The sequence below is a fragment of the Cetorhinus maximus genome, chromosome 1 (assembly GCF_964194155.1).
Source record: "Cetorhinus maximus chromosome 1, sCetMax3.hap1.1, whole genome shotgun sequence".
Lineage (NCBI taxonomy): Eukaryota > Metazoa > Chordata > Chondrichthyes > Lamniformes > Cetorhinidae > Cetorhinus > Cetorhinus maximus.
Window position 1 is genome coordinate 178,129,370 of NC_135879.1, and position 11,608 is coordinate 178,140,977.

Sequence of the window (11,608 nt, forward strand, 5' to 3'; positions counted from 1 at the left end):
CAGTTTGGGTTTAGCCGAGGCCATTCCGCTCGTAACCTCAGTACAGCCTTGGTTCAAACATGGACAAAAGAACTGAACTCCCGAGGTGAGGTGAGAGTGGCTGCCCTTGATATCAAGGCCGCATTTGACCAAGTGTGGCATCAAGGAGCCCTAGCAAAACTGGAGTCAATGGCAATCAGGGTGAAAACTCTCCGCTGGTTGAGTCATAGCTAGCATAAAGGAAAATGGTTGTGGTTGTTGGAGGTCAGTCATCTCAGCTCCAGGACATCACTGTAGGAGTTCCTCAGTGTAGTGTCCTAGGCCCAACCATCTTCAGCTGCTTCATCAATGACCTTCCTTCCATCTTAAAGTCAGAAGTGTGGATGTTCGCTGATGATTGCACAATGTTCAGCACCATTCGCGACTCCTCAGATACTGAAGCAGTCCATGTCCAAATGCAGCAAGACCTGGACAATATCCAGGCTTGGGCTGACAAGTGGCAAGTAACATTCACGTCACACAAGTGTCAGGCAATGACCATCTCCAATAAGAGAGAATCCAACCATTGGCCCATGATGTTCAATAGCATTACCATCACTGAATCTCCCACTATCAACATCCTTGAGTTACCATTGACCAGAAACTGGGCTGGACTAGCCATATAAATACTGTGGCTACAAGAACAGGTCAGAGGTTATGAATCGTGTGACGAGTAACTCACCTCCTACTCCCCAAAGCATGTCCACCATCTACAAGGCACAAGTCAGCAGTGTGATGGAATCACTCCCCACTTGCCTGAATGAGTGCAGCTCCCACAACACTCAAGAAGCTTGACACCGTCCAGGACAAAACAGCCTGCTTGATAGGCACCACATCCACAAACATTCACTCCCTCCACCACCGACGCAGAGCAGCAGCAGTGTCTACAAGATGCACCGCAGGAATTCACCAAGGCTTTTTCAACAGCACCTTCCAAACCCACGACCACTACCATCTAGTAGGACAAGGGCAGCAGTTAGATGGGAACACCACCGCCTGGAAGTTCCCCTCCAAGTCACTCACCATCCTGACGTTGAAATATACTGCCATTCCTTCACTGTCAGTGTGTCAAGCTCCCTTCCTAACAGCACTGTGGGTGTACCTACACGGCATGCACTGCGGTGGTTCAAGGAGGCAGCTCACCACCACCTTCTCACGGACAATTAGGGTTGGGCAATAAATGCTGGTCCAGCCAGCAAAGTAAATGTAAAAATGTAAATGAAAAAAAAGGAGTATGAAATATTAAATTCAATGAGCATTGTGATAAAGGAAGTAAAGGGACTGACATCCTTCACGGTGGAAAAATCATCAGGGCCAGATGGATTGTATCCCAGGCTGTTGAAGGAAGCCAGGGAGGAAATAGTGGATGCTCTGAGGATCATTTTCCAATCCTCACTGCATGCAGGCGAGGTCCCAGAGGATTGGAGGTCTGTGAACATTGTACCATTATTTAAAAAGATTACGAGCGATAGGCCAGAAAATTATAGGCCAGTCAGTCTGACTTCGGTGGTGGGCAAATTATTGGAAATGTTTCTGAGAGACAGAAACTGTCACTTAGAAAAGCACAGATCGATCAGGGATAGTCAGCATGGTTTTGTTAGGGAAAAATTGTATTTTTCAAACATAACAGAATTTTTTGAGGATGTAACATGGAGGATTGATGAAGGTAGTGCAGTGGATGTCTGCATGGGTTTCAGTAAGGCATTTGACAAGGTCCCACATGGCAGACTGGTCAGGAAAGTGAGATCTCATGGGAGACAGGGGAATTTAACAGGATGAATCCAAAATTGGCTCAGTGACAGGAAACACATGGTAATGATTGATGGATGTTTTTGCAAATGGAAACGGTTTCCAGTGGTGTTCCACAGGGCTCGGTGTTGGGGCCCTTGCTGTTTGTTGTATATATTAATGATTTAGACCTAAATGTGGGAGGCATGAAATTTGCAGATAACACAAAAATTGGCCGTGTAGTTGATAGTGAAGAGGATAGTTGTCGACTCCAGAATTATATTAATGGTTTGGTTGAGTGGGCGGACAAGTGGCAAATGGAAAAACGAGAGGTAATGCATTTGGGGAGGGCAAACAAAGCAAGGGAATAGTCAGTAAATGGGAAGTTATCGAATGGGGTTGAGGAAGTGAGAGACCTTGGAGTCCACAGGTCCAAAGGTGGCAGGGCAGGTGGACAAGGTGGTCAAGAAAGCATATGGAATGCTTTCCTTTATTGGTCGAGGTATTGAATACAAAGCAGGGATGTAATGATGGAACTTTATAAAACACTGGTTAGGCCACAGCTGGAATTTTGTGTACGGTCCTGTTCACCACTTTACAGGAAGGATGTAATTGTTCTGGAGAGAATGCAGAGGAGATTTACGAGAAAGTTGCCAGAGCTTGAAAATTGTAGCTATGAGGAAAGATTGGATAGGCTAGGGCTGTTTTCCTTAGGACTGAGCAGGCTAAGGGGTGACCTAATTGAGGGGTACAAAATTATGAGGGGCCTAGGTAGGGTAGATAGGAAAGACGTTTCCCCTAGATGAGAGGTCAATTACCGAGGGGAATAGATTTAAGGTGATTGGTACAAGGATTAGAGAGGACATGAGGAAAACCTTCTTCACCCAGAGGGTGGAGGACGTCTGGAATTCTGAAATGTTCAACTCATTTCAAAGGTACCTGGATCTGCATCTGAAGTACCGTAACCTGCAAGGCTACAGACCAGGTGCTGGAAAGTGGGATTAAAATGAGCAGCTAGTTTCTTTTTTCTCTTTTTGGCTGGTGGAGACATGATGGGCTGAATCGCCTCTTTCTGCACCGTAACTTTTCTATGGTTCTGTGATATTCCTCAATATTACAGGCTGGTCAGTTTAACATCAGTGTTGGGTTAAGCTTTAGAAATAATAATCACAGGGAAGAAGTCAACAGGCATTTGGAGAGTTTTGAGTTAATTAAGGAGAGTTAGCATGGATTTATAAAAGGTAGATCATGTAGGACTGATCTAATTGAATTTTTGATGAAATAACAAAGAAAATTAATGAAGGGAATGTAATATTTGTTGTCTATTATAAATAGGGCCTGAGCCATTTGCTCATCATGCAAGCTTGATGCTGAAATAGGGCGCATCAAAGGCATCCTACAGGATAATAGCTACCCTGATCAGATCATTTCACGCTGTGTATCATGCAGTCTCATGAACGGGCTTAAGACTGTCACTTTCGGCCCTGAAAAGTGCCAAGACTACCTCAGATTACCTTAGAAGGGCAAGGTATCTCAAAAATTTGAGCAACAAGTGAAGCTAGCTGTTTCACACTGCTACTATGCAGTAGCAACACAAATGATATTCACCACTAACAGGATGCAGCCGTCAAGCCAGAAAGACATTCTGCCTATTACATAAATGAGTAATGTGGTGTATGAATTTCAGTGCCAGTGTGATGTATGTAGGCTGTACGTCCCAAAGACTGGCAGATCGTATCAAACAGCATGTCCCAGCTACTGTTCGCAATGGGCAGGATACAGACCATACGCGACCAACCCGTGCTTGCAAAACTCAAAACACAGTGTCCAACATTAGATGTGATTCTGCTATTGGACAACATTTACTGAATAATCCTCAATGTGCTAAGAATTAGGCTGACAACCAATGTAAGATTGTCAGTCGGGCTCACAGTGCGGTGCATTTGCATGTACTGGAAGCTACATATATTAATACACAGGGCCCTGTTCTTTGCAGACAGAAAGAACATATACATACATTGTGCTGTTTCAGCTAAACAAAATAAGTGACAGCCATTCGCTGTCAAGGCAATGCCTTGACAAATCAGGGTCAAGCTGCCTGATTTAAATTTAAAACAATGCTTGGCAGTTAACTGTCAGTCACCATCAGTGGTGCATTCTCCATGGCAATGCCACTTGCCAACCAGCCAGCACTCTCTTCACATACAGTATAAATTGTCGTCTTCCCCTCATATCGATACTCTTGCGAGTATCCTAATGAGTGCAAGACGAAAAGCTTAGACATGACTCTTTTTTAGGCAATACTCATGTTCTGTACTACCAAATGACTATTTGTTGTCGCTATGGATTTTATGAAAGAGTTTGACAAAGCACCACTTAAAGGGCTGGTTAACAAAATTGAGGCTCATGGAACAGGGAGGTCAGTGTCAGCTTGGATAAAAAATTGGCTCAAGGACAGAAAACGGTGAGTCATGGTAAATGGTTGTTTTTTAGACTGGAGGATGGTAGACAGTGGTGTCCCCCTAGGGTCAATGCTAGGACCACTGATTTTTCTGATATATATAAATGACTTGGATATTGGAATGTGGTTGACTTTTAATTGTCCTCTGATATGGCCGAGCAAGCCACTCAGTTGTATCAATCCGCTAAAAAGTGTAAAAGGAATGGAACTGGATGGACCACCCAGCACTGACCTAGGCACCGGAAACGACAAAGGCAAACTCAGCCCTGTCGACCCTGAAAAGTCCTACTTACAAACATCTGGGGGCTAGTGCCAAAATTGGGAGAGCTGTCACAAAGACTAGTCAAGAAACAGCCTCACATAGTCATACTCACAGAAACATACCTAACAGACTATGCCCCGGACACCACCATCACCATCCCTGGGTATGACCTGTCCCACCGGCAGGACAGACCCAGCAGAGATGGTGGCACAGCGGTATACAGTCGAGAGGGAGTTGCGCTGGGCGTCCTCAACATCGGCTCCGGATTCCATGAAGTCTCATGGCATCAGGCCAAACATGGGCAAGGAAACCTCCTGCTGATTACTACATACCGCATCCTCCTCTGCTGATGAATCAGTACTCCTCCATGTTGAACACCACTTGGAGGAAGCATTGAGGGTGACAAGGGAGCAGAATGTACTCTGGATGTGGGACTTCAATGTTTGTCACCAAGAGTGCCTTGGTAGCACCACTAATGACCGAGCTGGCTGAGTCCTAAAGGACATAACTGCTAGACTAGGTCTGCGGCAGGTGTGACGGAACCAAGAAGAGGGGGAAACATACTTGACCTCATCCTCACCAACCTGCCTGCTGCAGATGCATCTGTCCTTGACAGTATCAGTAAAAGTGACCACCGCACAGTCCTTGTGGAGACGAAGTCCCGCCTTCACAATGAGGATGCCCTCCATCGTATTGTGTGGCACTGCCACTGTGCTATATGGGATAGATTTCGAATAGATCTAGCAACTCAAAACTGGGCATTCATGAGGCGCTGTGGGCCATCAGCAGCAGCAGAATTGTACTCAACCACATTTGGGAACCTCATGGCCCAGCATATCCCCCACTCTACCATTACCGCCAAGCCAGTGGGTCAACCTGGTTCAAAGAAGAGTGCAGGAAGGCCTGCCAGGAGCAGCACCAGGCATGCCTAAAAATGAGGTGTCAACCTGGTGAAGCTACAACACAGGGGTACTTGTGTGCCAAAAAGCAAAAGCAGCAAGTGATAGACAGAGCTAAGCAAGTCCACAACCAATGGATCAGATCTAAGCTCTGCTGTCCCGCCACATCCAGTTGTGAATGGTGGTAGACAATTAAACAACTCAATGGAGGTGAAGTCTCCACAATTATACCCATCCTCAATGATGGGAGAGCCCAGCACATCAGTGCAAAAGATAAGGCTGAATCATTTGCAACAATCTTCAGCCAGAAGTGCTGACTGGATGATCCATCTTGGTCTCCTCCAGGAGTTCCCAGCATCACAGATGCCATTCTTCAGCCAATTCAGTTCACTCCCCGTGATATCAAGAAATGGCTGAAGATACTGGATACTGCAAAGACAATGGACCCTGACAACATTTTGTCAATAGTACTGAATATTTGTGCTCCAGAACTTGTGTGTCCCTAGCCAAGTTGTTCCAGTACAGCTACAAAACTGGCATCTACCCGGCAATGTGGAACATTGCCCAGGTATGTCCCGTACACAGAAAGTGGACAAATCCAACTCAGCCAATTGCCACCTTTACTTTACTCTCTATCATCAGTAAAGTGATGGAAGGGGTCATTAACAGTGCTATCAAGCTGCACTTGCTTAGCAATAACCTGCTCACTGATGCTCAGTTTAGGTTCTACCAGGGTCACTCAGCTCCCGACCGCATTACAGCCTTGGTTCAAACATGGACAAAAGAGCTGAATTCCAGAGGTGAGGTGAGAGTGGCTGCCTTTGACATCAAGGTAGCATTTGACCTCGGTCGAGGTGTCCTAGCAAAATTGAAGTCAATGGAAATTAGGGGGAAAACTCTCCACTGTTTGGAGTCATATCTAGCACAAAGGAAGATGATTGTGGTTGTTGGAGGTCAATCATCTCAGTTTCAGGACATTGTTGCATATCATTATAAGCCCACACGGCATGATCCAAGCAAGTCAGTGTGGTTGCCCACTGACGTGTTTCACAACTGAACATAAGCAACATGCACTTGGCAAGCTGCACTTCACTTGGGACTTTGAGGCCTGTTTGCCTACCTTACTTTGGGTAACACTCACGGTCATCAGCACCAAGCTTCACAGGCAGCACCACACCATTTTTAGGGGGGCACATGGGCAGGTCCCTACCAGACCAACCATAAGGCGGGGTTAGCTTTTCAACGGCTGCAGGGCTATGGCTTGCTTGGGCTAGGGGGAGAAATGGCCCCAAGTAAGGGAAGAGGCTGCAGAGCTGGGCATTACTGGGGAAGGGGGTATCCCAGGATGTGTGCGAGTACACATGTTGATCTGTGCAAATGGCCTCAAGAGGGTGAGAGCTGAGGAGGCAGTCTCCAGAGGAGATGATGCCAGTTCGAGATGTGATTGAGTGTGAGAAAGTGAGTAGTGACGTCCCTTGAGCTGGCAGTGAGTGAGATGCCAGTGAATGTTTGATGGGCTTGTGAGTAAGTGAGTTTAGAGTGATGAGATGATTGCCTTACCTTGACGGCATGGGTGAGATCATTCAGCCTCTTTCTGCACTGGATGGCCAACCTCTTCTGTGCAGCACTGGCACTGGCCGCCTCTGCCGCCACCTCCCAAGCCAGAGTGGTGACACTGATGGGCCTCCTGTGGCCAGAGCAAGGGCAGAGGACATCGCGGGCCCCAACAGTGTCTAGAAATCATCCCAGGGATGACAGATTCAGAGGGCTGCAGTCTTCTTGCCTTTCGGGGCCATGTCTTCTGTGCAGCAGTCCTGGGCTGGAAGCACTGAGAGGTGTGCGCATGGCTGCACTTTAAATATGACACCAGGCGTGAGGAAGTGGTGAGGTGACAGCATGGCAAACAAATGACAGCCCACCCATCATCAAAACGGTGTGCTTCCCGGGAATGCATGATCAATGAGGCAGGATTGGGATGATACAACGTGAAAGCCGCTATTGCAGCCAGCAGGTAAAACGTTCTTTTTCCCGCCCGCTACTGAGCTTGGTTTGGAATCGTCCCAAATTTGCACTAAGTGTTTTACTCAGGACAAGGGCACCAAAGGTGGAGGTTAGGCTATGGCTGAACTGCAGCTGCAGAATTATTGTAGCAAATGAAGGTCCAAAGCTAAACAGTTGGGAATTTGAAAGTACAGCTGTAAGTGATGAAAAGGAGAATTTACTCCTGGGGTAGACAACAACAATTATATCAATATAGCACCTTGAACATAATAAAACATCCCAAGGCATTTCACAGGAGTGTTATAAGGTAAAATTAGACACCAAGCCACACACGGCAACATTCGTGCAGGTGGTCAAAGGCTTGGTCAAAGAGGCAGATTTTAAGAAGTGTCTTAAAGGAGGAAAGAGAGGTAGAGCAAGAGAGGTTTAAGGAGCGAATTCCAGAGCTTGGGCCCAGGCAGCTGAAGACATGGCCACCAACGGTGATTTCTTGGGGATTGTGGTGCAAGAAGAGATTACAGAGATAAGAAGGGTCATTGAGGGATTTGAAAATAAGCATGAGAATTTTCAAATCAAGATATTGCTTGACAGGGAGCCAATGTAGGCCAGCAAGCACAGGGGTGATAAGGGAACTAAACTTGGTGTAAGTAAGGACATTTACAGAGAATTTCGGATGACGTCAGGTTTACAGAGGGTAGAAATGTGGGAGACCAAGCAGGTGGAAATGGGGTTTGAAGGGCCTAGCAGGATGTGGATGGTGAGAGATATAACAAAGTGGTCAGAAATTGTCTTGTTTGCAATTGAGACCATGAGAGTAGAATGGCCATGTGAGATGACGAGGTCAAAGAGATTGCTGTAAATAAGCATAGGAGAATGTACATGGAGGAAGATGTTCAGAGGGGATAGAGCAGCATGAAATTAGAGAAGAGAGGGCAAGGTGAGTTGAGATGGAGATTGAAATTACCAAGGATGAGCAGTCATCTTGTACAGAGGCTGAGCAAGGAAAGGAGGGAGGATATCTCAATGAGAAACTCAGGATGGAGCTTGAAAAGGTGGTAGAGATGAGAGGGATGGAAAAAGGTGAGGTACTCAAAGGAGAAGTCTCTCCCACAACAATACAAAAGTGAATAGAAGGGTCAATCAAAAATATTATTAGCACCTTGAATGAGTATTGGGTAAATCCATTACAAAATATGGCATGGAATCATAATTGATCAGGAGGGTTTCAGATTCAATTTCTCGTCCATGCTGATTTAGCCGAGTAGCAATGTAAGTGCTACGTCTGATCTTAGCTTACTTGCTCAGAGTGGGATAAAAACAGTTGAAGTTCCAGCTCCTGACTGTTAACTGGAAAACCCTACTGAAAGTGAAATTGTGTGGACATCAAGTAATGACAGGATTAGATTTAGGGGTGAAGATCCATGTTCGTTGACAATCAGTTGAAGATAATCTTGTGACAAACATGAAAAATATTTCGGTGCACATGTACACCTTTAGTTTTTCTCCTATAATCACAAACTCTGATATTTAAAATAATTTGGCCCACCTTAGAAATCACATAACTATTTATCTGTAAATATTTTGATGTTTATACAAGTCTTGGACAACACGGCCTACATTGAAATATTTGGCAAAATGAGGGTAAAACATTTTTTGAAAAAAATTAAACCTTTCAAGTAACCAGCAAGGAGTCAAAACTTAGAAACCTACAATTCTTAAGCTTTAAAGCAGCTTGTTTCTTTTGGTTTGAGGTCCCAATCTCAGATCTTGTTTTGTTTAAAGGGGTACCTGAAAATAAGGCGAGGTTCAATCCAGCAGCCTATCCTAAATTTCTCAGTATGTCATACATTTACATAAATTACTTTAGAAGGAAATATATTAAGAATATAAGGAGCATGAAGCCAGTTGCTTCCATACCCCCTAAAGCAAATCTCTGCATTTATATTTGAATTCCCATCGCTAAGCAAGCAAAACGCCATTTTATCCATTCATCTATCTCCAATATTTAATCCTAAACAACAACTTCCACTGATAGCTCCTCAGATTTTACGATTCTTCAACATAGAAGAAGCCATTGTGCTTACGCAATTAGACCAATGTACCAAATTAGTGAAAATCCTTAAACAATAATTGGGTGAGTTTACTCCATTTAGAAAACATCATACATGGTATGGGTAAAATACAATAAAACGGTGTGACACATATAGACAAATTACAATATAAAAGTTCAGTTCCTAAACTTGCTTTAGGTATAAAGGATGAATTGAGGTCTCAATACCAATTAGCCATTATGACATATTTTCTTGTATAATCATCTAAGGCTTTTGCGGTGGTTACAAGAACATAAGAAATAGGAGCTTGAGTAGATCATTTGGCCCCTCGAACCTGCTCTGTCAATCATTATCCATCATGGCTGATCCTCTACCTCAACTCCACTTTGCTGCCCACTCCCCGTATCCCGTGATTCCCAGAGAGATCAAAAATCCATCAATCTCAGTCTCAACAATGGAGCATTCACAACTCTATGAGGTAAACAATTCCAAAGATTCACAGCCCTGAGTGAATAAGTTTCTCATTTCAGTCCGAAATGATCAACCCCTTATGACAACTGTATTATATTTTTGAATAATTAAATATCAGTTTTACCATTAATAAATAATTGTTCTGAATTGTGGTTACTTTATCAAAGGAAAAATAGGTGGAAATAATGCTCACCTTAACAATTCCTGTATGGTTCTTTAATTTCTGCTTTTCCTCAGTGCTTACTCACACAAGAGAAATTCCACTTAGTAACTTCAAACCATAGCACCACAAGCTGTTTCTTCCGTTACCGTCAACAAATGTCAATGGCAGTGTAAAACCACCCAGTAATTAAATCCATCAAATATCGGTTTAGTTCTTATATTCCCAAAACTGAAACAGAAAATTCAAATGAGCCTTGAAAGTTACAGAAAAGCTTTAGATTTTCAGCTAAAAAAGTACTGGGTGTCACAAAGAGTTGGCTTGAATCCTTCACCGATAGGTACACAGGGCACTTTTAGTGACGAGGTGGGTGGATCAACCTGGTACAGTGTAGCACTGAGCAAACAAAGGTAATTGATCGTTGGACCGGTCTGTCTATTACATCATGTGTACATAACACCTGAAAAGGCACTGACTCAAACAACTGCGATAATAAATAAGGCACTTCAGTTCCTTCGTGTGGGATAGAACACAATATCACCTCAGAAAATTATAGAACAAATCTCTAATTAAATACAAAGCTCCAAAGAACACGTCCTGAAGAAGAGTCAAACAGACTTGAAACGTTCCATCCCTCATGTTTCGAACCCACCCAGGATTACAGGTATCTCTGGGACATACAACGCTCCTCGGACTGCTGTTCTCATCAAATCCTGAGATCCACACTCAGTGCCATGCGCCGCCATATGAACACACTCAACATCTCCCTCCAGCAGCACCGACGCACCCTATTTCTAAGCTGTCCTTGCCCCCAGTTTCATTTTATTCTCGTCTCATCCGACGTCTCAACAAGAAACTTTGTCTCTTTCTTTCAGGTGCAAAGGAACGCAAGCTCCAAAAACTCATCGACACCAACGCCCATCCAGGACCCTCCACCCCTGCCCATCCCTCTGTCCCCATCCCGTCTTCCAATCCCAGCCCCGGCCGTGTATTCCCCATACCCCTGACCTTCCCCTCTCTGATGCTGAACGTTCAGTGCTCAGCAAAGGACTCAGTTTCATACCCTAACACCTTCATCTAAATTAATTTCGGGCTCGGCACGATGCTGAACTCTTCTTCCGCCGCATTCGTCTCCGTGCTCACTTCTTTGGGCAGGAGTCCTCTACCCGTTCAACAGATCCTTTAACCCGCCTCCAATATTCTCCCTCCACCTGGACCCCTCCCTCTGGATTCTTACCTGCTCTTGATCTTTTCATTGAGAACTGTCGCCGTGACATCAGTCGTCTCAATTTCTCTGCTCCTCTCACCCACTTTAACCTCTCTCTGAACTTGCTGCACTCCGTTCTCTCAGGTCCAACCCTGACATTGTCATCAAACCTGCTGACAAGGGTGGTGCTGTTGTTGTCTGGCGCACTGACCTCTACCTCGCAGAGGCTGAGCGTCAACTCACAGACATTTCCTCCTACCTCCCCCTGGACCATGACCCTACCACTGAACATCAAGCCATTGTTTCTAGGACTGTCACTGACCTCATCTCCTGTGGAGATCTTCCTTCCA

At 44.9% G+C, this 11,608-nt stretch overlaps 1 protein-coding gene across 1 annotated transcript in view; it reads right to left on the reverse strand.

Annotated features, from left to right (window-relative positions):
* The window catches only part of LOC144685630 (putative phospholipid-transporting ATPase IM), a 329,489-nt gene extending 319,105 nt beyond the window's left edge, over positions 1–10,384 (reverse strand). Inside the window, exon 1 of the mRNA XM_078550359.1 lies at positions 10,085–10,384. The gene's annotated coding sequence lies outside the window, so the exon portion shown is untranslated. The remainder of the gene's footprint in view (positions 1–10,084) is intronic.
* Positions 10,385–11,608: the final 1,224 nt, after the last annotated feature.